Source organism: Trichechus manatus, unplaced genomic scaffold (assembly GCF_000243295.1).
Source record: "Trichechus manatus latirostris isolate Lorelei unplaced genomic scaffold, TriManLat1.0 scaffold00006, whole genome shotgun sequence".
In the NCBI taxonomy this organism is placed as follows: domain Eukaryota; kingdom Metazoa; phylum Chordata; class Mammalia; order Sirenia; family Trichechidae; genus Trichechus; species Trichechus manatus.
In genome coordinates this window covers 4,301,551-4,328,202 of record NW_004443942.1, presented here as the reverse complement: position 1 = coordinate 4,328,202, position 26,652 = coordinate 4,301,551, and the positions used below count along the sequence as shown (strand labels likewise).

At 44.9% G+C, this 26,652-nt stretch overlaps 1 protein-coding gene across 7 annotated transcripts in view; it reads right to left on the bottom strand.

Moving 5' to 3' along the window:
- The window catches only part of MICAL2 (microtubule associated monooxygenase, calponin and LIM domain containing 2), a 168,838-nt gene that overhangs the window by 131,065 nt on the left and 11,121 nt on the right, over positions 1-26,652 (bottom strand). For 6 of the 7 annotated variants that reach the window (XR_002825069.1, XM_023737310.1, XM_023737297.1 and 3 more), the window contains exon 2: positions 6,801-6,866. The gene's annotated coding sequence lies outside the window, so the exon portion shown is untranslated. The other variant, XM_023737300.1, reaches the window with a different exon arrangement.

Below are 26,652 nucleotides of genomic sequence, written 5' to 3'. Positions count from 1 at the left end.
CAGCCCCTACATAATTATTTTGTGGCCTTGTCTGGAATGCAAGGCAGTCCCTGGTAAGATGGTCTGCACATGAACTCAGAAAGGTGTTTATTCTCAGCTGATGTGTGGTGAGAGGAATTTGAGGCATTTTAAATATGAGCTATCAGCATGGCCCGTCCTACCCCAGTTCCTCTGCTCCATCGATAATCACTTCCACAAAACATAGAAAATGGGCACAGTCTGAATATGAGCCCTACCCACATTTCCACTGAGAAAGGTACTTTAGATGTCTGGAAAACTGGTATCTGGAGAATCTTTGCTGGTCCCCACTGATGTTTCTTTCAGCTAATCTCGCATAAGTAACAAGTGTTTTACAAAGCCGTTTACCATCGGTTCCAAACCATCCCACCAGCTTTATCTCTCAGATGATTCCTGTACTCCCTCCACCCTCAGCACAGAAAGAAAACATGCAGATGACTCTTTCTCACTTCCAGATATTGAATCAAGCCCTTTCATACCACCACACCTCCAATCTAGAAAATCCTCTAACTCCTTCTCTGCCTGGCAAGCTCCTATTCAACCTTCAATACCCAAGTCCGAGACAGCAGCCCCTTTGTGCAGCCTTCCCAGTGTGCTGCTCCCTTCTCAGTGCTCCCTGAGGATTTGGTGTGTCCCTGTATAATAACACTTAGAACCGTGGCTGTGACTGTGACTGTGTACACATCTGTCCCATCACCGGGCCACAGCTCCTAGGAGTAAAGGGGTCACATTTGCATCCCCAGAACCAAGCCCAAGATGTGGCACTCAGAAGTCCCTAAGAAATGCTTGATGCCTCAATCAATGCCCAGCCCCTTTAGCCCCAGTCCTCCCTTCTCTGTGCAAAGAGATACCATGGGAGAAGTGGAACAAGGAAGGCTTGGGAGTCAGGCAGCCTGCATTTGAGTCCTGGCCCTTGTGAGATGTGGGCAAGATATTTAACCCGTCCCTAACTCGGTTTTCTCCTCAGTACTCAGTACAGCTAAGAGCCATGCACACATCTCAGAGGGCTTCTGTGAAGCATAACCAAGGTGATATATGTAAACTCAGGCCTGCCCAGTAGAAAGAGCACAGGTATGTTTACGTACTTCCTTTCCCTCACAGGAAATGTTGACTCCAGTACTATATGGAGTCCTAAAGAAAAAGGTGAGTGGCTTCCATTCTGGTTCACATACCATCAACGTAGCAACAGGTGGCCAGCCTCTAACCCAAAGAGCCCTCTCAGACCGAGGGCTAGCACCAAACTCAAAAACCAAACCTGTTGCCGTTGAGTCGATTCTGACTCATAGCAACCCTATAGGACAAAGTAGAACGGCCCCATAGGGTTTCCAAGGAGCACCTGGTGGATTCAAACTGCCGGCCTTTTGGTTAGCAGCTGAGCTCTCAACTACTATGCCACCAGGGTTTCCAGGGCCAGCACAGGCTGCCCTCAATCCAGGCCTTAGCTCGCGGTTTCCTAAACAAAGCCGGCTCACCAACAAAGCCCATGTGATTTTTATCTGAATGGCAAATTAATTGCAGAGGCTGGGCCATCATATCCTTCATTTCCTGTCTTGAATTAATCTTTCACCCCAAGACACACCATAAAACAGAATAATGCTGACTCAACACCGTTAAGTCACTAAGTACAAGTCAAACAGTCCACACAAGAGGAGAGGCCTCAACATCTCTATGATGTTGCACCCAAGTTTTATTAGGCTGTGATAAACGAGGTGGGAACAGTGAGGCCCTGCTAACTCCTTAGACACTCCAACTCAGGGTCAAAGAGAGAAGTGCAAAGTGTAGTGGCTGAACCCACAGGAGGAGGCAACATGATACCGGGGAAAGAGCTGCCAGACTGGGAGTCAAGAGACTTGGGTTCCATCTCAGTTCTATACTAGCTTGCTTTATGAGTTTGGGTGTCATGTCTCTGGGCCTCGGTTTCTTTACTCATAAAATGGGAGAACTGGATTTAATGATCTGTAAATTCTTCCTAGCTTTAAAACTCTAAGACTGTAAAGCCTAGAGACAAATCTACCTTCCCTAACATTTTCCCTTCTGTCATTAGTGTCTGACTGAGACATCTTAGCTCTCACTGAACAGCCTTCCACCAACACTACTGCCTTTGTTGCTCCCGAGCCCCAAAGTGTCTGATAGCCCTGACCACAAAGCCTGGCCAGGGAAGAAGAGAATAAACTTGGGGCCATACTCCTAAGAACATATTTACTACTTTCAGTTCCAACAACTCAACAGAGCCCAGGTACCTTGGGGCATCAAGATCTTGGATATCCCAACAACCCATAATCACCTGGGTTGGTTTCTTTCCACTCAAGGGTTTTTCTCACTGCTTTCCTATACCAACTTGCACTCTCTAGGTCCCCTACACTTTCAAAACCTTAGATGTTTTTTTACCCATGCAGGAGACAGAGGCAGCAACAGGCAGTCCTTATCTGTGCTTCAGAATATCTCAGGAAGGGGCAGGGGAGAGCTGGCAAAGCTACAAAAGGCTAGGAGAAAAGCGCTTACAGAGGCAAACTGGGGCTATGTGAGAAGGAGGCAGCCTGGAGGAGAAGATGGTGCTAATCCATGGACAGGACTGCCAGTGAGCTCTTAGAGCCACAAAAGTCTGTGAGGTTCCTTTAAGATGCAGCCCAAGCCTCCATGCCTCCCCTTATTTCCTTGATCAGAAATCAGAGAGCAGGTGAAGTTTTGTGACTTGCCCAGGGTCATATAGCTAATCTATGAAACAGTCAAGAGGAGAATGTGAGTCTTTTGGTCCCAGCCCCTTTTTTTTCCCACTCGACTCTGTTGACCTCAAGAGTCTAATTAGGTTGCTCTAATGAGGCCAGCTGGATCCCCTGGAGATGCTAAGAAACATGACCCAAGTGTCACTTAGGGAAAGAACAGGCCCAGCAGATGTTTTGATAACTGCCTCTCCTACCTGGTGCATGCCTTCCCAATCTGACATTATATCCTTGTTCTTTCTCCAGCCCTTGATCACAAATTCTTGAGGAGTTCAGAGGTCAGTGACACGAGAAAGGTAGGTCCTCCTGTCCCTACAGAACCCAAAGTACCTAAGATAACCCACAACCATCCCTCATTCCTTGCTCTAGATACGGGCGGTAGGAGAAGAGTGGTTAGAGGAGAAGATAGAATTAACCCAATGGATCTGTTTAGGCCAAGGGTATTCTTCATGGACAACTCCATGGGTAATCTGCTGGTTTATGACAGCAAACAATAGGCTGAACCTCTGTCAGGGACCTTTAGAAGATCAGTATTTGATATATCAACCCAGCCTTCGGAGAAGGAAGCTCTGAGTAAAAGATTTCAAGGAATTAATTATTCAGTGTGCATGACCCAGTTCCTGGAGGTGAGGCTGGGTGAGAAGAGAACTACCAGTTTCTTATCGGGGCAAGAAATTCAAATACTTCACAGGGTAGTGTTCCCTTTGCTGCCAAAGCGGATCCATTTATGGTTGCGAGCGGCAAAAGAAAAAAGAAAAAAGCCAAGGTTCACTCATTCAACAAGTATTTATTGAGCTTCTCTTATGTCCAAGGCACTCCAGAGATCTGCATGTGGTTGGAGACAGTAGAGTAGAGAGACTGTGGAATTTATTAACAGGAGGCCTGGGCTGTGTCCCATCTCAGCCCTTCAACAGCTACCTTACGTTGGGCTATTTATATCCTGTTTAAGTCAAATTTCTCATCTGTAAAATGGGCATAAATCCACTGGTCTTCTTATGAAGAGTAAATAACCTTTGTAAAATGTACAGTGAGATGTAAATGTGAGGCGTATGCAATATTGATATAATATGACCCACTTTCCCTGCCCTAGAGAAGTTTATGATCTGGTGATGTTCTTCAAAAGAGTCCAGGGTGCCCATGTGGTAAATGACACATTCTCCGTAATTTGGGCAAATTGTAGGTTTCAACCTGCCCGTGGAGCTGAAGCCAGGGGTCAGTCCCAGTCTCCCACTCTGTACACCCAAGAAATTGCAAGAAGAGAGAGAGTGAAAATGGAAGAGTAGCTGAGAGGGGTGGGGCCCACCTGGCCCTAGGTCAAACCACCACTGAATGAATGACCCAGGAGAGACCCACGATTCTGGAGGGAAAAAAGACCAACTGGAAGTGTGGCCAACCAGACACAAAACAATTAATTTGAGTGCAACAGGACTGAGCCAGCCAGAAATGCACACACGTCCCTCCTCATGTACATTTCAGACAATGATGGAATTCACTGTTCCCTGCCCGATCCACCTCTGCACGGACTCTGCATTCGGTGTTTCTCCAGGAAAAGGGAGGAATTCTCAGGCCTCAGCAGACTGGTCTTGCCCAGTCTCTCCTCAGGCACTAAGAATCAGAACTACTGGAGTGGCTTTCCCCTCTACTGGAGCAGCTATCCATTCGGTCCATTCAACACTTCCTTCATCCTGATGCTCAAGACGTTCAACATGGACTCTTCTGAACTTCAGCTCCACACCCTATGTGCGTGCTCACTGCCCACCAGACTAGCCTCAAAATGCCCAGACATGCCCATCTGCTGCCCCTCCAGCAGGGCTTCCACTCATGCCCCAGCCTCTGGGATTGGACCCTGATGCTCTCCCCTTACTCTCTGTTATGGTTTGAATTATGTCCCCCAAAAATGTGTGTATCAATTTGGCTGGGCCATGATTCCCAGAATTGTGTGGTTGGCCTCCATTTTGTGATTGTAATTTTATGTTAAAGAGGATTAGGGTGGGATTGTAACACCACCTATACCCAGGTCACATACCTGATCCAATGTAAAGGGAGTTTCCTGCGCCACCTTTTACCTTACAAGAGATAAAAGGAAAGGGAAGCAAGCAGAGAATTGGGGACCTCATACCATCAAGAAAGCAGTTCCGGGAGCAGAGCGTGTCCTTTGGACCAGGGTCCCTGTGCAGAGAAGCTTCTAGTCTGGGGAAACACTGATGAGAAGGCCGAGAGAGAGAAAGCCTTCCCCTGGAGCTGACACCCTGAATTTAGACTTTTAGCCTACTTTACTGTAAGGAAATAAACTTCTCTTTGTTAAAACCATTCACTTGTGGTATTTCTGTTATAGCAGCACTAGATAATGAAGACACCCTCTCTCCTCCTTCAAACAAACTGAGGCCATGGCCCAGTCTCACATCTCCAAGGACACTTCTGGAGGGCAGGACCCATTTTATTCATGTCTATGTTCTCTTTAGCTCAGTGCATTTCATAAGTTCTTCATCCTCCTGTAATGTAGATTTATCATCCCAAATTGTTCTCTGATTGCTGTATACAGAAGGAGCAGGGAGGAAGAGCAGAAAGAATGCTAGACTGAAAATCAAGGGCCTGAATTCCAAGTCTTCATTTGACACCAATTAGTTACATAACCTTGAGAAATTATCTTCAGGCCAGGTCTCAGTTTCCTTATTTGTTAATGAGAGGTTTGCTCTAAATAATATCTCGGGTTCCCTCTAATTATCAAGTTTGGCATTACAGAAATCAGACTAGACAGGGACACAGAAGACGTGAGTCCTGGTCCCTGTTACCTACAATCTGGGGCAAGTTCTGTGACTGCTCAGACCCCAGTCTCCATGATATAAAATAAATGAGGATAATATGACTTCTCTTCCCAGGGTTCAAGGCTCCCATGAGACACTGTGAATAGGCCTTCATCAACTGTAAAGCCCTAAGCAAACCTTGGGGTTAGACTCCTTCAGTCAACAAACAGCTACTGACCCCCTGCAATACAGCAGGTTCAGGGCTGGCTGGATGGGCTGCCAGCTCAAGCAGGAAGATGAGGGGATGGTTCCTTGAGGCTCCTACAGCTGGTGGGTAGGCAGACAAGTGAACAAGCCCTAACTGCAGCCTGTGGTGTATCCGAGGCATGAATTAAGTGCTATGGGAGTGCAGAGGAGGCGACGCCAGCTGTGCCTGGGGAAGTGAGGGAGGCTTCTTCCCAGAGGGAACAGTGTGTTCAGTGTGTTCAGACCTGGTGAGCTGTTTCAGGAGTTGTGGGAACTGAGTTAGAGGCAGAAAACAAGGCTGGAGAGTGAGGCTGAGGGCAGACTGGAGGGGGCCTTGAAGGCCAACAGAGGAGTGACAGGTGTGCGTCTGAGGCAGGTCTCTCTGCAGCACTCTGGAGGACAGAGTAGAGGGGCAGAGGGTGGAGCCGGGGAGAGCAGTGGGAAGGCTGGTATGATACTGCATGAGGGCAATAATGAAAAAACAAGTCCATTATTGATTTCTGTCCACACCAAGCCTTCCAGACGCTAAGCTTCCACTGACCTGCTGAATCTACAGGATGATTTAAACAGGTTTGTTCTCCTCAGAATTGGGCCCAACCAGGTAAAGACGATGCAATCATGGACAAATGGTCTATGGAGATCTGAAGACACTCCCACCAGAAAGCCGTCTGGCTAGATTCTTGCCTTGGCACAGATCTGGACCAGCAAGAGGCCGAAACATCATCAGAGCCGGGACTGTGGTCAGAACAGCCGAGGGGCTGGCCTTGCTTAGAATAAAGGGGGCAAAGATTCCACCTGCCAAAACACCAGAGGGTTAGGGATGGTGCTTTACTTCCCAAAACAAATCTCAGTCTCAATTCCTCCTTCCTCCCTCCTCTGACCATAGAAAGACTGCGCAACCTTGCAGGACTGAGGAGGGAAACCAAGGCTTTCACCGGCGGTCTTTCTTCAACTGGGGTCACATTCACTTGGGCTTGAAGAAAGCATGCCCTTACAAATTTCTAACCTTAAAGCCAGCCCCCCAAGAGCTACTCAATGGCATAAAAGAGATCCACGAGTGTGAGTTACTCACTTGATTCTGAGGCATTACGGTCAGTTATCTCCTTCCAGAACGAGCCATGCACAGGTTGCCATGTTCCTTTAAAAACAAAAGCGCAGTAATTAACATTGGTTACGTTATCTTACATTACAGCCTCATATCTTCTTCCCTCCAAGAAGCTGTACATGCTTATGCATTCTGTCCAGAAGTGACACTTTCCCCAGCAAGAGGAAATGGACAGAGAGCCAACAAGTTTTGCATGTGAAGAAAGGAATACCGAGACTGTTCAAATTCTATTGTCTGCCACTGCCTGGGCACCCTAAGGGCTGTTCACATCTCTACACCAAGGCTTTGCTGAGACAGTAAAGATGGATCTGCAAAAGAAGGCTTTATTTAGCTGCTTTAGTCAAAACAGAAAAGGTCAGAATTTCTAAGTTGAAGAGAAAGTAAATGAGTTGGTGTGAAATTTGATACCAAGTCACCAATGTGAAATTTGTCATACAACCTAAGGTGGAAAGGTCTAAAACACTAAATAAACAATGAAATCATTAAAGTGGACTGTTTGGGCATGACTAAGTTACCAAAACAAATTATTTGGGCTTCTAGTGGCCCCTCAAATTATTTGGTTACATCTTATTGCTTCTGCAGAAAATGCCTATACACCGGTCTGGAAAACGGATCTCAGAGTTACGAAACATTGCTAAAGATTTACTTTCATATTTTCTTTAAAAATCCAAATTTCTAAGAGGTAGCCAAGAGGGAAAAACTAGCACAGAAGTGAAAACTGAGATCTAGGAAAAGCACTATCCATATACGTGGAAGTAAACACACTTTGCTCAATAGGACAGCAGGCCCACCTGCCCACATAAACATATGCATATTTTCTCTAGTACACAGAGCCTCCTTTGGAGTGTGGGGTGATGAGAATCATTCATTAATTCTCAGACTATTAATGGGAGAGGGCCTACTATTTACTGGGCACTGAACATGTAGCTAGCACTGTTAGAGGCTGGACATACTTTATCTCAGTGATTCCTCAAAGATGGGGAATTGGAGGCTCAGAGAGAAAAAGGCACTTGGAAGGTCCCACTGTATGGTAGTATTTAACCCCAGGCCTGACTGACCCAGCACTGATACCCTTTCCCACCAAGATGATGTGACAGGTGTCCTGGATGCCAACACCTAGCATAGTTCAGATGGGTCCACACACCTGGTGAGCTGCCTAGCAAGCTCCAAGGACATCCATCCAGGCAGAAGCTGCAATCATCACCATTATTCATCACTATCAAGCCCACACCCTGCTGGATGTGTGCCCCCTGACAAACAGGCTGGCCCGCCTGGGCTACATTCTATCAGCCTGAGCTGTAGGCTCCGTGCTGCTGCCTCAAGTCAGAAGGCAGAGAGGCTGGAGGCCTTTCTGCTGCTGCTTCTCAAGGGAAGGTTCCTGGGTACAGTGGATGAAGGGAGCTAGACATCTTGGTGTAGAATTCCACAGTTAGTCTAACCAAGTTTGGGAAACCAGGGACCTCCTTTTGCTCTCCCTAGGTCTCCGGAACAGAAGCTTCTACCCACCTTAGGGCATTGCTGAGACCAGCAGCAGGGAAACAGGGGCTCACTGAAGTCCTGCTTTGGTTTCCTTTATGGCAGAATGGAGGTGGGCATGACTGGATCTATTCACAAGAGCTGACCATCAGTCAGATTCTCACAGACAATCAGAATGAAAATCAATGCCTCCCCTCAGACTTGCTATCATCTCAACTCCAAGCAAAGAAGCAGGAGGCCTTCTGTCACCTATGAGCCTGATTTGGGCAGTGAAGGAAAGGTTTCCTGTGAGCCTTTCAGAGGGATGTGAGACTCTGAAGGATGTGAGAGGAATTCTGAGGGATGTGAGAGGCCTGAGAAGCCAAGGAGAGAGGAACCTCAGGGCAACTTCCTTTCTGATGCTCTCCACACCCAGCTCCACAGAGGCAGGGATCTTCTCTGAGGGATCCCAAGCACTTGGAACAGGGTCTGGCAACACTAGGCACACAACAAGCATCATTTGAAGGAATTAAATCCAGGTTTAGATGCACCAAAGGCTCACTTAAGAACCATTTGGTACAAGTTAGTTAGAGATACACACAAGACCAGTTCAGAATTGCAAACCCGGCCCCTCCACAGCATGCCCTAAGCAGAGGTCTCTACATACTAGCTCCCAGGAGAAGAGGTCAGAGGCTCAGGATGCTGAGGCAGGTGTACTCTTCCCCCTAAGCAACAGGGGAGCATCTGATAAAGCAAGAGACATGTCTAAGTGCACAGGCTACCCAGAGACGTGATTAGGAGCTCAGGCCCTGGGATCAAGAAAACTAGGTTTCTATCCCAGCTCTGTCACTTATCAGTCGAGTGGCCCTGGGTAAGCCGCATAACCTCTGTAAGCCTCAGTTTCTTACTGAAAATGGGGATAATGTTAACATCTACTTCATGGGCTGTCCTGTAGATTACATGAGAAAATGCTATAAAGTTCTTTGCCCAGTGTGTAGTTCAGAGTAAGTGCTTAGAGCTGACATCTGTTGTTACTGTCTGCATTAGAGTGGGTGGTTAAGAGCACACTCTCTGGAGCCTTCTGCTTAGGTTCAACCTCAGCTCTCCTACTAACTAGCAGTGTGACCTTGGGCAAATTGCTTAGCCTTTCTATGCCTCAGTTTCCTATCAGGCAAATTGGGGTTGAAGGCTAAATGAATTATGCAGTTAAAGAGATTAGTAAGCACTCAACAAAAGCAAGTTAGTATTATTCTTAATTATTAATATTACTAGTATCCTTCTCCCTTCCTTCTGATAACAGATTTTACTTCTGCCCCCTCCTCAGTCAAAAAGGCAAGTGTGGGATTCAAGATTGGTTCATGAATATATCTTTCCTCCTTGGCCATATTCGTTGGTACACAGGGTGTGCATGTGCTCCAGGCTGGGCAAAGTTCTAATCTGGAAAGTCCTGGGAAGGACTGATGCTCTTGGGTCAGGTGGAGGACTGTGTGGGGTCAGCCGGGAGATGCCGGCAGCCATGACCCACTGAGCGGAGAATGCTGGTCGGGATGTGGGAGGTCACCTGTCCCCTTCCTAGGGCTGGATCTTCAGTACCTCTTTTGATTCTTTGAGCCTCCCTCAGACCCTTCCAAAGTATCCCATTTGTATTTAAGCTCATTCCACTTGGGTTGCTGTCACTTGAAACCAAAAGAGTCCTATACTAACAAAGGCACTCAAATGGTTGCTTCAGCATCGCTAAATCCCGCCCAAGAAGAAAAGCCAGCTGGTACGCCCTCAGTGAAACCCAGGCAGTCAGGGAAAACCAAACATGTTCAGCAAGGTGTCTCTACAGCCAAAGTGAGGGGAGCCCGCTGCAAGACCCTGGACCAGTGCCCTTTCTGGAAGAAGAAGCTGAAACAAAAAAAAAAAAAAAAAAAATGACAGCCAGGTCTTCGGTCCAGGCTCAGACCTGGGCCCCCCTCTGCCGTGTGCACTAGGAAAGGGGAAGAAGAGAAAGGAGGAAGTTGGAGCTGAGTTTCACTGGCTTCAAAGTGGTACAGAAAAAAATCCAGGAGGCTACTTAAAATAATTCTTTTTTTAGAGGAGGAAGTAAAAGAGAAAAGGGGGTGGGGAAGGTAACAGCAGGGAAATTACCTTGTTTGAACACTTAAATGTGCCAAGCACTGCAAGTCAGACTCTTTCACTTGTATGATTTTATCCAACCTTCTACACAACCCTAGAAGCTAGATGATCATCCAACTCATTTTCCATTTGAGGAAACTGAGGCTCGGAGAGATTCAGTACCTAACACACCAAGGTTGCATCGTCAGTGCCCAATGCCTGGTGTGCCCCACATGCTGCCTCCTCTGCACATACATGGACCACTTGTGTTGCCACTCACACATGTGCTCAAATCCACCAAAGTGTGGTGATGATATTCTGCAGCTCCTTCCGCTACCCAGAGATGGCCGCCCAGAGGAAGGGTCACCCTAAAGACACAGACAGGAGAGGCAGCACCTTTGGACACCCCAAGTGCATCCTTGAGCATGTTTCCTTCCCTGGACCTTAGTTTCTTCATGCACAAAACAGGAGTCCCATTTTTTTTTTTTAATCTCCATGAGTCTCAGTGTGATATTAATGAGATGACACTTACCAGGGGGTTTTAGCAAGGAGGCACCTGTCATTCTTAGGCGGGGTTTTTTGTTGTTTTTACTGCTTAGTCGCTTCTCCCAAGAGATTCTGACTTAACAGGTAAGACCACAGTGCCTGATACATAGCACAGTGCTAAATAATGTCATCTTTATTTTGTCTCATTTACCTGCTACCTACTGGGCCACTCAAAGATGGGCTATTCCTATAGTTCCAGGCTTTCTAATAAAAAGCCAACCCATTTGCTGTTGAATCAATTCTGACTCATGGAGACCCCATGTGTGTCAGCATAGGACTGTGCTCCATAGGATTTTCAATGACTGATTTTTCAGAAGTAGATCACCAGGCCTTTCTTCCAAGGCACCTGTGAGTGGACTTGAAACTCCAACCTTACAGTTAGCAGCTGAGTGTATTAACCATTTGTGTCACCTAGGGACCCCTTGACAGAATTAACCAAAACAACTAAACTTAGTGCCGTTGAGTCGATTCTGACTCATAGCGACCCTATAGGATACAGCAGAACTGCCCCATAGGGTTTCTAAGGAGCAGCTAGTGGATTCAAACTGTGGACCTTTTGGTTAGCAACCAAGCAAGCTCTTAACTACTGCACCACCAGGGCTCCCTCGAAGGAATTCGAAGGATACTGTAGAAGGCCTGGAGTCTTTGGGTGGTGCAAACATTTACCACGAGCTTGGCTGCTAACTGAAAGGTTGAGGCTTCAAGGCTACCCAGAGGTGTCTTGGAAGAAAGACCTGGTGATCTACTTCCAAAACATCAGCCACTGAAAACCCTACAGAGCACAGCTCTACTTTGACACATATGGTGTCACCATGAGTCAGAATTAACTCCAGAGCAACTTTTTTTTTTAATTCCCTGGAGGAAAAAAAGCTCCACTTTCAGATGTGTTTTTAAAGGGTTTATAGGGAAAAGAAAAAAAATCTTTGTCCTGGTAGCAAAAACTAGAACTAAAACACACTGATTCCCTCCCCCTCCTCTCCCTCCCCACCGCCAGCTGCCCGTCTCCTGCAGTATTAGCCGTGGGGTGAATACACAAACGAGCGCACACAGCCACCTTCTTCTGCAGGCCCCTGGGAGCCCAGCACCAACGTCTGACAGACGTAAACTAAATAACCAGTGAGGTGAGGATGATCCAGACACAAACATCAGCTGGTACAAAAGGAGACTCGGTAAGAGAAGGAAGCAATAGCTTCCAACATTTGCCAGAGAATTTAACAGGCAACCATTATGTGAAATGATGTGAAAATCTTCCTGAGCACCAAAAAGTCAAGAAGAGCAGACTTGGCAGCACATGAGTGATACCTGTGAGCGTGGGGAAGTTCAGTAAGCCATTCCAGGGCGGACCTCACCCAGCTGACCCTCACAGACCATAAACGTCACAATACCACACACTGTCCCAGAGCCTGTCTGCCAACTAAAGGCTTTTTATCCTTTGTTTCCCAGCAGCTGGGTTCAGACAGTGACTGCCTTAGGCATGGGGGATTATCCAGGCCAAGTATTTCTCTTACTTTTCCTTTTTTAGCTTTATCCTTTGTTATTAAAAAAATAAAATAAAATAAAAGGGAACTGCCAATGTTCCCTCAGGGCATGATTTGGTTTCACCTCTCCCTGGCTGAGAGAGACAGGGGCCACGGAATGGCATTGCCTGGTGATGGAGTGGTATGCAGTATACTGACAGGCATCTGTGGGCCCATTGGACCAGCTAGAAATCTGAAAGAGGATGGAATGCTCAAGGAGTTCCATTTCCTGCCTGCTTCACCTGGTCCCCATTAAGTCTGTCAGGAAAGCCCACTCAATAAGTGTTTACTGAGTGCCCTGGCTGGGCCTGTGAGGAATACAAAACAGCGTGAGAAGCAGGGCCCAGACATGGGAAGTAGAGGTAGTGGAGGAAGTGTGCCACCTCAGAGTCAGCCGGCTCCTGGGTTTGAATTGCAGCCATGCTGTTTGTAAGTTGTGTGACCTTGGGCAAGCCATTTTGGCTCTGAGGCTCATTTCCTCCCCTTTGGGGGATAAGGTCTACCTTATAAAGCTAAGGTAAGGATTAAATCAGATAATAAACGTCAAAGAATAATAAAAGCTGACACACGTGAGCCATTCATTATGAACCAGGAACTGTGTGCTGTGTGCTTTCCATGGATTATTTCATCCAACCCTTATAACTTCCCTCTGAGGTAGGTACCTCATTCTCAGTTTCAGATGAGGAAATCAAGAATCAGGGAAACTAAAGCATATGGTAGTGCAGTGGTTAAGAGCTCGGCTGCTAACCAAAAGGTCGGCAGTTTGAAACTACCAGCTGCTCCTTGGAAATTCTGTCCTATAGCGTTGCTATGAGTCAGAATTGACTCAAAGGCAATGGGTTTGGTTTGGTTAACTCAAAGTTACACAGCTAATAAGACACAGAGATAGAACATAAACTCAGGCCAGTCTAACTCTAAAGTCCTAGCCTCTGCTCTATCCCCTGGCACCATGTTTAATACATACAACCCACCTTGCCTTCAAGAAACATAGATGGTGAGGAAGAAGCTCTCAGGAAATGCATACATGCTGAACTGGGGGCTGCTGGTTCTCCACACAGGAGGCTTATGGAGAAAAGACAGGAGTTTTAGAGGAGAGAGTTTAAGGGAGTCTGTCTGAAAAAGGCATGGCTGAATGTAGACCTTGGGGTATGAGGGTAGAGAAAGGCAAAGGAAAACCCTGCAGACAGGAAGAATCAAAGCAAAGACCTGGGGGCAAGGATGGCCCAGGTAGCAGCAGAGGAGAGAGAAAGGGGGACTGGCCTGAGAGAGGGATGGGAAGTCTGAACCATTCCCTTGAGGGAATTCTACATGGAATCCTTCTCAGCTATACCCCAGAGACACTTCTGCATCTGTTCCCCGATTATGCAACCTTCAGTAGAGGGAATCAAGATCCCGAAATATAAAGGCACATTAACCCCTTACTTTCCACAGCAGCTTAGAACTCAACTCTATGAGCATGTGTTTTTTGCCAACTCCAAGTCAGCACAGTGCACTGCTATGCCAATTCTAGCCCATGTTCTGGGATGCCAGGAATCTAAAATGCTGCCATATGCACATAAGTATCAACCCTCCCCCCTTCATTCAAGGCTCCCAGGAGGAAGAAGAGGTCACAGGTAAAAAGCAGGCTGTAGGACATGAGCTCCACTTGGCAGGGACCCTAGCTTACTGGACTTACTGTATTCCTCACACCTGCTGGGACATTGTAAGTACTTCCTCAATAACTTTTCATTGAGCTGAATTAAACAGAAGATTTTTTCTGCTTAAAGAATAACTCTGGAATTTGATAAGTTTGGATTAAAGGCTGCCCTTGAGCACTGGGTTTAGTTCCACCTTAACTGGATCTTCTGCTTGTTCCCCTCCTAGGGAGGAAGTCCCCTCCACCCCAAAGTCTCTGCTTCAATTACTTCCAGACCGTTAGCCCTCCAGCAGCCCTTCTGCACCCTGGACACAGTTCTGGGCCCTGCACCCCAGTACTTGCTTCTCGTCCTGGGTGAGGCCATGGATTCCAACCTGCCTCCTCCAGCTCCAACTAGAGGTGCTCTCAGCACACATCTGTGCTCAGGATCTGTGATTTGTACTGTTAGAAATGCTTAAAGCTACAATGCCCTCCTCACTGTCTCCACTCCCCCAAAAGCCCAGAACACTGAGTACCAGCCCAAGTCTTCAGACTCACAGAGAACGAAAAAGGGGAGCGAACATGTTCCTTAGAACAGTCAACTGTATGAGATCAAAAGGACAACATTTGCCCGTAAGCAAAGTGAGAAGGCAGGAAGGGGTAGAATATTCAGACAAAAGGCAACAGGGGAACAAGGGCAGGAATGGGGAGAGTACTGACACATTGGGGGGAATGCCGCCAATGTCATGGAACACTATGTACAAACTATCAAATGGGAAACTAATTTTTTCTGTAAACTTTCACCTAAAGCACAATAAAAAATTTAAAAAAAGAAAAAGGGGTATGAAGATTATTCAAGCAACTCTCATCACCGCCTCAGCTCAAACCCATCATCATGTGCTTGTTCAGAAGTAACAGGACCTGGAGGAGGATAAAAACAGAACTGTATAAAGGTCTGTTGGTCCCACGGCCTCCTCCCAATCCTCTTCAGGAAAAGGGCTAAAGGGGGAATAATGAGGAGGCTTTGTGGGCATGATCAACCTGAGCCTCCAGACCAAGGCTTCCTGGGATGGGCAGGCAGGCATCTGTTTTATTACCTTCCACCTGTGAGTTTGTGGGCAAATCAGTTAACTCTGTGGAGTCTCAGTCTCCTTATCTCTTAAATGGGGATAATAACCAATAACTGCATACAGCTATTGTGATGATCCAAAGCAATATGAACGTGAGATTGCTTGGCAAACTGTAAAGTATCTTTTGAAATATCAGGCATTTTCCATAACCTCAGGAGGTGGAGTCTTTGGGTCAGAATATGTGGTTTGAAAGGAAGGAGAACTAAGAACTAGCTTAGTCTGGCAAACTTCTTTCAACACCTCCTAGTACAATGCACTAGTCTCCAGGGACTATAATGACACTGGCGGAAACCTATTCCCTAGTGTAAGCACCCCTAGTCTAGTGAAGGGGAGAGCTACACCTACATCTATACTACAAGGCAAAACAAAATGCTGTTAAAGGAGCCACCTTGCAGAGAGGATGGGACATCTTATTCTGGCCTCAGACGTCAGGGGAGGCTTTATAGCAAAGTAATAAACTTTCTGAGCACTTGCTCTCTGCTAGTGCTCTTCTAAGTGCTTCCATGTCTCATCTCATAATTCTCATTAACCCCATGAAGTGGGTTCACAGATGACAAAACTGAGGCACAGAGAAATTAATACTAGCTTGGCCAAGGTCACACAGCTGGTAAGTAGTGGAGCCAGGATTTGAACCCGTCAGGCTCTGCTCCTCCAGCACAGTGAGGGCTGGTGGAGGACAGGGCAGCTGCCTCACTGGGCTGGGTCAGCCAAGATGGGTCTCGGATAAACTCTCTATATGACTGAAAGGCTCTGATAAGGCCTGCAGGGCTGCATCACTCAGGGAAGGTGCTGTCTCACCCATGTCCTCTCCCACCCACAGGCAGCTCCTGACTACTGGCCCAGGGCTGCCCCCTCTGACACCAGGCCCCTGGTCGGACCTGGACGTCTGCCACACCTCTGCATTCCCTGAGAGTGGTTTAAGAAACTGTATCAATGTCTACATTTACACAGCACATCTCTCATGGAATAATTGTTCTTATAATTAAAGGCAGTTCAATGTTAGAGGGGAATAAAACCTCAAATCCCAGCTCTGCCACTTACTGGCTGTGTGATCTTGGGTAAGTCTTAGCCTCTCTGAGCCTCAGCTCTCTCATCTGTAAGATCTAGTTAACAATGCTCAGCTCGGGCAGATGTTACGAAGGAGAAAATGTGTCTAGTGCAGCACCAAAACCCACTGCCTTCGAGTCGATTCAGACTCATTACGACCCCCTAGGGTTTCCAAGGCTGTAAATCTTTATGGAAGCCTACTGCCACATCTTTCTCCCGAGGAGCCACTGGTAGTTTCAAACTGCCAACCTTTCAGTTAGCAGTCGATCGCTTTACCCACTGTGCCACCAGGGCTCCTTGTCCAGCGCAGTACCTGGGGTAAAGAACGGTTGAATCTGAACATGTTACAAAGGCTATCCATTGGAAAATAATCTTCTTCATGATAATATTTGGTGGTAACAGCAGTACTTTTAACTAGTATTCATCTGCCACTAAGCTAAATCCATTATATGTGTTACCTTATTTAATCTTCACAAGCATCCTTTTTTTTCCTTCATTTGATTTAGTTTTAGAACAACAAGAAAGGGTATACTTAACATCAATTTTACTCTCACACACACACACATATATGTAGAGACAGATGGTCAAGCAAGCTAATGTTTATTAGGCATTTACTATATGCTAGGGACTGTTGTAAGTATTGTACCTTCAATAACTCATTTCATTCTCTTAAAACCAGCCTACAAGGTAGGTACTATTTTATCCCCACATTATAGATGAGAAGTCTGAGGCACAGTGAGGTTAAGTAACTTGCCCAAAGTCACTTAGCCAGGATTCAAATCCAGGCAGTCTGACTCCAGAGCCCATGTTCACAATCTCCTCCTCTTCCAGGAAGCTCTCCAAGCCCTCTCCAGTCAATAGAAAACACACCCCACACCCACTGAGTCTCCACCAGTCATATGAAAATTACTCATGCACTGCTTTGTGCCTTGTCCTCTCTAACTGGGTTGAACTGTTATCAAATCTCCCGTTACTTAATTTTTTACACATATATATCTTGTTTACCCAAGGACACTGTAAAGCCTTTGGGACGAGAGGTTGAGCCTTGACCATCTTCTCATCCCCCATAGCACAGAGCCTAGAACACACAGTTTAAGTGCTCAGTAAATGTTTCTCAGTTAACTGCCCAAGGTAAACAAGTCATGCTTCCCAATAAGGTCACTTCCTCAATTATAGGTACTCAGACTGACCTCTCCCAATGCCCTTAGGTTTTTCTTCAGAGCCTGCTCTGGCCTCAGTTATCTGCAAACCTAGTCATGGGCTTGTGTTTTCAACAGGGCTTCGAACAAGTTCTTCCTGAAGCAATCATGGCTGAAAAAGCAAAACTGGAACAGACTCGAGTTTTAAAATTTGGGTGAACTGGAACCATAACCAGAACGGGAAAATTGCGGGTCGAAGCCCTGCTAGAAACTTAATCTCTCTCTTAGAAAACAAGTACAGCGAATGCATTGCATAGCAACCAAATCTCTCGCCCGTCAGATTTTCTTTTTTTTTAATTATTGTGCATTAGGTGAAAGCTTATATAGAAAATTAGTCTCCTGTTCTATAGTTTGTATACAAAGTGTTCCATGACATTAGTTCCATTCCCCACAATGTGCCTGCCCTCCCACCGTTTCTGTCCTAGGTTCCCTGTTTCCTTTCTTCCTAAATTGCTACCCCTTCCTGCCTTCTCTTCTTTGTTTTTGGGCAAATGTTGCCCTTGTGATCTCATATAATAGATAGTTCTAAGGAACAAGTTCCTCTTCGGTGTTATTGTTTATTTTATGGGCCTGTCTATCGTTTGAATGATGGATGGCCTCCGGTAATGGCTTCAGATCCAGTTCAGAAGGTGTCTTAGGGCCATAGTCTCAGGGGTTCCTCCAGTCTCTATCAGACCAGTAAGTATGGGCTTTTTTGTGAATTTCACTTTTTGTTCTGTAATTTTTCTCCTGCTTTGTCCAGGACCTTCTGTTGTGACCCCAATCAGAGTGGTTGGTAGGGGTAGCTGGCACCGTCTGGTCTCGGGATCGTATAGGCTGTGGTTCATGTGGTCCATTAGTCCTGTGGACTAATTGTTCCTTAGAGTCTTTGGTTTTCTTAACTCTCTTTTGCTCCAGATGATAAGAGACAAATAGTTGTATCTTATATGGTCGCTTGCAAGCTTTTAAGACCCCAAATGCTACTTACCAAAGCAGGATGCATAACTTTGTCTTTATGAACTATGTTGTGCCAACTGACATAGATGCCTCCCGAGTTTGTGGTCCTTCCTTTCAAGTCCAGGAACTTTGTCCCGTGAGGTGTTCAGTTATGTCTAAGAAGTTGCCCTGACTGTGGCCCTTGTGTGTTCTATTGTCTATATTCATATACAAGCATCACCTGCAGTTATGTATGTAGAAATATCCACCACCAGACCTATATCTGCAGATAAGTGTGTTCCCTTATACCCTCCCACATCTCTTGTCATATCTACCTAGCTATGCATCCATTTGTAAATTAGTGTTCAATACTATTGTTGCAGGACTGTCTACGCTATAGTAATTTACTGTTGCTGCCCTTCGTTCTTGCATTCCTCTCATGCCTTGGTCATGTTATGCTGACTTCCCTCATATTGTGTATTGCCTTTCCCTTCATCAAAATTAAAACGTATCGTCTATCTATTTGAAAATTTTCCCTCCCTCCCCCCGCCCATCACTGGTAACCGTCAAAGAAAGTGTGTGTTTGTTTTTCGTGTGTAAATCTTTGCTTGTTTCTTTATAACAGTGGTCTCATACAATATTTGTCCTTTTGTGATTGACTTATTTCACTCAGCGTAATGTCCTTCAGGTTTATCCATGCTGTGAGATGTTTGGCAGATTCACCATCACTCTTTATCTTTGCACAGTATTCCATTGTGTGTATGCACCACAGTTTGTTGATCCATTTGTCTGTTGATGGGCACTGAGGTTGTTTCCATCTTTTTACTATTGTGAATAATGCTGCAATGAACATGAGTGTGCATATGTCTATTTGTGTCATGGTCTTATTATGGGGTCATATGGCTTTTCTATTTCTAGCTTTTTGAGGAAGCGTCATACCCTTTTCCAAAGTGGTTGTACCATTTTACATTCCCACCAGCAGTGTATAAGAGTTCCAATCTCTCCAATATTTGTTATTTTCTGTTTTTTTTAAATCAGTGCCAGTAATGTCGAACTGGCGGATTACACTGATGGATTTTCTAATGCTGAACAATCCTTGCATATCTGGTTTGGATTCCATTTGGTCATGATGCATTATTTTTTTGATATACTGCTGAATTCTATTGGCTAGAATTTTGTTGAGAATTTTTGTGTCTGTATTCGTGAGGGATATTGGTCTGTAATTTTCTTTTTTTGTGGTGTCTTTGCCTGGCTTTGGTATCAGGGTTATGTTGGCTTCATAGAATGAATTTGGGAGTATTCCTTCCTTTTCTATGTTCTGAAACAGTTTGAGTAATATTGGTGTGAGCTCTTCTCTGCATGTTTTTGGCAGAATTCTCCAATGAGGCTGTCCGGGCCAGAGATTTTTTTATTGGGAGGTTTTTTTTTTTTTTAACCTCTTCAATTTCTTCTTTTCTTATGGGTCTGTTTAGTTTATTTACCTCAGTTTGTATTAAATTGGTAAGCAGTGTGTTTCTAGAAATTCGTCCATTTCCTCTAGGTTTTCAAATTTGTTGGAATGCAGTTTTTCATAGTATTCTGTTATGACTCTATTTCCATTGGTTCTGTTGTGATATCACACATCTCACTTCTCATCTGGGTTATTTGACTCCTCTCTTGCTTTTCTTTTGTCAGTTTGGCCAATGGTATGTCAATTTTGTTGATCCTTCTGGTCTTGTTGATTCTTTCTATTGTTTTTCTGTTCTCTACTTCATTTATTTTTGCTCTAATCTTTATTATTTCCTTTCTTCTAGTGACTGTGGGCTTCTTTCGCTTCTCTCTCTCTCTATTTGTTCAAGTTGTAGGGTTAATGTTTTGATTTTGGCCCTTTCTTCTTTTTGATGTGTGCGTTTTTTGGTATAAATCGACCTCTAAGCGCCGCTTTTGCTGTTTCCCAAAGGTTTTGGTAAGACGTGTTATCATTCTCCTTAGATTCTAGGGATTTTTAAAATTCCATCTTTGATATCTTCTGTTACCCAGTGGTTTTTAAGCAAGGTTGTTTGTTGGATTTTGTGCAGAGTTGGAAACAGTGGCACCCCGCTCAAAGATGGTGGCCTACCGTGCCACTTTGAATGTGTGCCACTCTCCACAGTCTTGGCAATAATCTGATCTCACATATCAGTCTCTTGAAAGGGCAAACTATGCCTCTTCTGAGTCTCCTATCCCAGGGCTTCGACTTGTAATTTTCCCATTCTGGTTATCGTTCCAGATCACCCAAATTGTAAAACTTCGGGTCTCTTGTGGTTTCGCTTTGTTGGCCGTGACTGAACCAGTTCAAACTGGTTTGCAGCCCTGGTTTTCAAAGGGTGTTAAAACCCATTGCTGCCTAGTCGACTCCGACTCATAGCGACCCTATAGGACAGAGTAGAACTGCCCCATAGGGTTTCCAAGGAGCGGCTAGTGGATTTGAATTGCCAACCTTTTGGTTAGCAGCCAAGCTCTTAACCACTGTGCCACCAAGGCAAAGGGTGTTAGACCCATTCTCTCTCTACCCTTGCTGGGCAGACACAAGATGAGACTAGGCAGACAGAAATGGTTTGTGAAGTGCTGTAGGCCTGGAAAAGGAAACTACAGACTTCTTCCAGGCAAATTCAGAGATTCAGTCTTTTACTTCTTTGAATACTGGAGTTCACCACAGAAGAAACCACGGTGTCATTTTTACATGATTCACACCAGAAAAACAATGTTTATGGCTCAGGTGTGTTTTGTTGAGCACCAGCTATATGTAAATTGAAATTACAACAAATCCTAAAAAAAATCCAGTTTTCATCGTGTTGATTCTGACTCATGGCAACCCCATGAGTGTTACAGTAGAACTGTGCTCTATAGGATTTTCAATGGCTGATTTTCTAGAAGAAGATCAACAGACCTTTCTTTCAAGGTACCTCCGGGTAGACTCGAACCACCAACCTTTTGGTTAGCAGTTGAGTATATTAACAGTTTCACCATCCAGGGACTCCCATATAACAAATGGTAATAAAAGCTCAAGTTACGTGTAAGCTTTCAAGAGGAGCAAGTCAGGAAGGAAGAGAGAAAGCCTTGTTTACTGTGGGCCCTCTATGTGCTGGGCCTGTGCCAGCCTCTAGATGAGGGCGGGCTCATTGCAGCCACACCACAGGGTGCACAGCCAGGACCGGCTCCAACTCATACTTGAGGACCTGAGGTCTCTGTGGGTAGGGGGAGGCAGAGCTCTGCCTAAGCTGAGTGAGTCACTTTCCTCCCATATGGCCTCATTAATTCTAAATTAGCCAATCAGAATTCCCTATCTATTATGTTTTATTATGAAGAGGTAATACATTCACTGGGTTCAAAAATTAAAAAGTACGTAAGTATATAGAAAAGATTCCTTCCTCCTCCTGATCCCATTGACCCAGTTTCTCCCCATTCCGAAACAGAAAAACACTATTACTAGTTACTTGTATTTTGTTCCTGACAAATTTTGTACATATACAAGCAAACACAAACATCTAGTCTTTTCTTTATATAAATGGTAGCAAACTATATACATTTCTATGTGCCCAAGCTTTTTTCAGTTAGTAATTATGACACATTTTAGAGAAATGGTCTTGGAATAGGGCAGGAAGATAGAGTATATATAACAAAATAGTTGTACATCTGTATGAGAAACTCATGAAATAAACAGAAGGAAACAATATTCTGGAAATACTCATGTGAAATAACATATTGGTGAGGAAAGAAGAACCGAGACATAAAGGTAAAGTCACCACGAAAACCACAGGGTCATGCTGCTGGTACAGCCACAGAGATGAGCTCTGGTCACTGGGGTTGTATGTGTGTATATATGTGTGTGTGTGTGCAATTACTCTGACATTTGCTGGTAGCCCCTAGTTAAAATCTCAACACCTAAGAAGCTCTTGGCTGGACTCGCTGAGAATTTCATCTTGCAGAAGAGGAAGCATTCAGAGAAACGGGAACTAACCTAATTCCCACAACAATGGCTGAATGGGTTGGTGACCAGGAGACCGAGGGACTGTGAAAAATAATCATTTCCTCTGAAATCTGTGAGAGATCAAGAGGGAGAAGTTGGGCAGGGTAAGACGGGTGCCTGAGACTCTCAGAAAGCAGGCTTCAAATGGTTGGAAGAAAAAAAAGGGCTCTAGGACCTGAGATTGAGGAAGTCAAATGACTAGCATTCTCTGAAATGCGATTCCAGCTATGCAACTGAGGAGTAAGGGGGAGGGAAGGAAACAAGGGAGGAGGAGCAGGAATATGGAGGAGGAGGGGGAGGGAGAGGGTGTCCAACTGGAGGAGGACAGCCCAGAATGAGCTGAGGCTGTACCGCACACTCCAGAGGGTAGGAGGGCTTGTGAATGGGGGTTCTTCCTTGAGCCAAAAAGTTCAGAGGCATAAAGGGGCCCCGGGAAATTGGACTTTGGTGCCTACTCATGTCCTCCATTCAAAAAGAGTGAGCTTTAGACTGACAAGTAAAGAACCAACACTGAGATTAGAAAGTGAGCTGAGATGGGGAAGGAGATTGGTGTTTTAAAAAGGATATTTAGATACTTTATATAACTTCAAGTTCCCTGGCCCAAGAAAGCTACTTTCCAGAGCACTGAAAAAGCTTGCAGATGAGATTGCTGGACTGCCATCTCTGTGGGGCAGCCTGGGAATACTGAAAGTGGTCCTGGAAATGGCTGGGAACTGAGAACAACAGTGATGTCAAGGCAAGCTCATTTCTTTCTTTGGTAAGATACCTGATTGGTAGACGGAGAATTGCAATAGACACGGCATATCTAGATAGAAGAAGGCATTTTGTCACAGGTCAGGGAAGCAAAAGAGCAGAGAGGTAGGCAAGGGACAGTCTGAACTATCATTCCCAAGGAAAGCCAATTAAAGATCTGATGTCACCTAATAGGAGGTCTCTAGCAGTGCATCATAGAGCTCTTTCCTGATAACCATTTTATCAGCAACTTGGGTGATGCTATGAAAGGCATACTTAAACAGGATCCTGAAATAATGCAACAGAACAGGGTTGGGCTTAACAAGCTGAAACTGAACAGGAACCAATCATTTAGAATCAGTGGGAACAAAACAGAAGGCTCTGCGTTTAAATTTAAAACAGGGCTTCAAACCACTTCTTCCTGGTTCAGTCATGGCTGATGAAGCGAAACTGGAACAGATCTGAATTTTTAAAATTTGGGTGAACCAGAACAATAACCTGAATAGGAAAAATTACAGGTTGAAGCCCGGCTAGAAATCTAATCTCTCTCTTAGAAAACAAGGGCAGTGTGTGAGCTACATAGTGACCAAATCTCTTCCCTGTTAGATTTTGAACAGAGTCAGAAACAGTGGTACCCCAATCAAAAACGGCGCACAACCACGCCACTTTGAACGTGTATTGCTCTCCACAGTTCTGCCAATAATCCAATCCCATGCATCGGGCTCCCAAAAGAGCTCACTATGCCTCTCTTCTGAGTCTCCCATTTCAGGGCTTCGACCCATAATTCTTCCCATTCTGGTTATCATTCCGGATTACTCAAATTATAAAAATTCAGGTCTGTTCTGGTTTTGCTTCCTCGGCCATGACTGAATCAGATTGAACTGGTTCAAATCCCTGATTTAAAAACCCAACCACACAAGTTTAGGACAGGGAACAAGCAGCTTAGCAACAGTAATGTTAAATAGACCTGGTCAGCAATAATGTTATTGAGTCAATGATGTGATATGGCTGCCAGAAAAGCTGATGCAATCTAGGGCTGCATTAAAAGGAGAAAGAATGTCCTAAACTAAGGAGGTAATAGGGCCCTTCCTCTGCTTCAATCCATACCACACCAAGAATATGATATACTGTTCCAGGCACCGCCCTCACTGTATGAGAAGAGTAAGGACAAACTGGAGCACATTCAAAGGAGAATCATAAGGAAGGTAAAAGACCTGAACCCACATCGTGGGTTGTTAATCTGGAAGAGGATTTAGGAGAGAAAAGGGTAGTCTTTAAATACCATATTTCACCAATTAGAAGATGCACTTTTTTTTTAAATTATAAAATATCTGAAAACAGAATTCATCTTATAATCTGCCAACATATAACAGTCATACTAGGCCAAAACACAGCTGTGACATGTTTGCCACTGCCTTACATGTGGAAATTTGACTTTTATTCCTGGGCATATCTGGACAATTGCAATCCTCAGCATTTCAGGAGGCAAAACATATAGGGACCATATGAGGAAGGAATATGAGGCCTAGTTGTTGACTAAAACTTTTATATTAATACCTTCAGGCAAAATCAAGAAAGCAATCTCAACAAACTTACAGAATGGTTATCAGCAGCTGGAAAAAATTCCAGAGATAACAGACACTAAGAAATACATCACCACCTGTGATGACCAGAGATAATAAGGCCTAAAAAAAAAAAAAAAAAAGGATATTGATAACTCTGAGTCAAAAAATGATTCAGAAGAGTTGGATTCTGAAAGGGAAAAATTTTAGAACTGCCTTAGCCAATTTATTTTCCTTTTTTATGTACAAGAGTGATATGATATAAAAACCTATGTCTAAGGTCTAAAGGAATTCTTTCAGTAAGTATAAAATAAAAATGTTAAGTGATAACAGCATTGTGCCACAGTTTTATTCACAGCGCTTTCTCTTTTTTGAAGGTACAAAAAATAATGGTACATCTTACAATCAGTGTCAGCAGTCAAGAAATCAAAAGACTCATTGCATTGGGACCTCTTTGGAGTGCTGAAGGGCAGGGGTGTCATCTTGAAGACTAGGGTGTGCCCGACCCAAGCCATGGTGTTTTCAATCGCCTCATATGCATGCAAAAGCTGGACGATGAATAAGCAAGACCGAAGAATTGACGCCTTTGAATTGTGGTGTTGGCAAAGAATATTGAATATACCGTGTACTGCCAAAAGAACAAACAAATCTGTCTTGGAAGAAGTACAGCCAGAATGCTCCTTGGAAACAAGGATGGCGAGACTACGTCTTACATACGTTGGACATGTTATCAGAAGGGATCAATCCCTGGAGAAGGACATCATGCTTGGCAAAGTAGAGCGTCAGCAAAAAAGAGGAAGACCCTCAATGAGATGGACTGACACTGTGGCTGCAACAATGGACTCAAGCATAACAACGATTATGAGGATGGTGCAGGATTGGGCAGTGTTTAGTTCGGTAGTACATAGGGTCATTATGAGTCAGAACTGACTCAACAGCACCTAACAACAACAACACATTCAATGGTATCAAAGCTTTGACTAATAAAAAATATCTGAAGCACTGTTATGTGGAGGAGAAATTAGACTCTCTCTCTCTGTTGGGACTAAATGCCAGAAGCTATAGAGAACCATAAGGGAGGTGACAGAAGAAGACACCCAAAGATGGAAAAGGTCACTTCCAATGTGCAAACCCAGGCTGGACACCACAGAGGAGAAATCAAGCACACAGTGGGGTTGATTATAAGGCTCTTCCTGCCTTGAAGTTTCAAAGTTTTATTGAGAAGATCTTCTCACCATGATGGTAGGCTTCCCATCTTTCTTCAGTGCACAGGGCTCTGAGCCATTCTCATGAAGAGTCACTACTTAAGGGCACAAGCCACTTAGGAAACAGTACTGATGGGAGACCTGAGGCAAAGATGAACCCTGCCCACATCTGTGCTCTAAGGCTCCTGTGGGCTAATTCAGGAATGGGCCAGCGAGGAAAGAGGCCATCTGTGTGCCTACTATGTGCCAGGCAACAGCATGATAGGTATGCTATACACATCACCCATAACCACCCTGTGCAATCAGTATTATCACTCCCATTTTACACACGAGAAACTCAAGGCTCAGAGAAAGCAAGCAGCTTGTTCAAGGTTTTACAGTGATTCCGAAAACCCATGGTTTGCCTATAAGAACACGCTTCACATAGAGGGTACTCCAGAAGTCTTGATTGGCAAAGTGAATAGTCAACTAATCAACTTGGTCTCATATAAGTAGCACGGATACTAAAAGAAAAAAGGAAGGACGGAGGGACAAAAGGAGAAAGGAAGAAAGAAAGCCATTTTAGTGTCCCACCTCCTCCAGCTGCTCTCACAGGCACTAAACTTATGCCATTTGCTGCTTACAGGAGTAATTTTATTCCATTACCTAAAAGCAAGGGTGTCTTTGAGACATACATGGCAGAGAACAGATGCTAACAGCCCTAATCAAATGTCAAAGGTGTACGCACACCAGGCTGCTGGGCCTCCCACCTGCCAGGCTAACCTTCAAGCAGGCAGAAGCTGAGCTAAGCCATTATCCACTTCCCCAC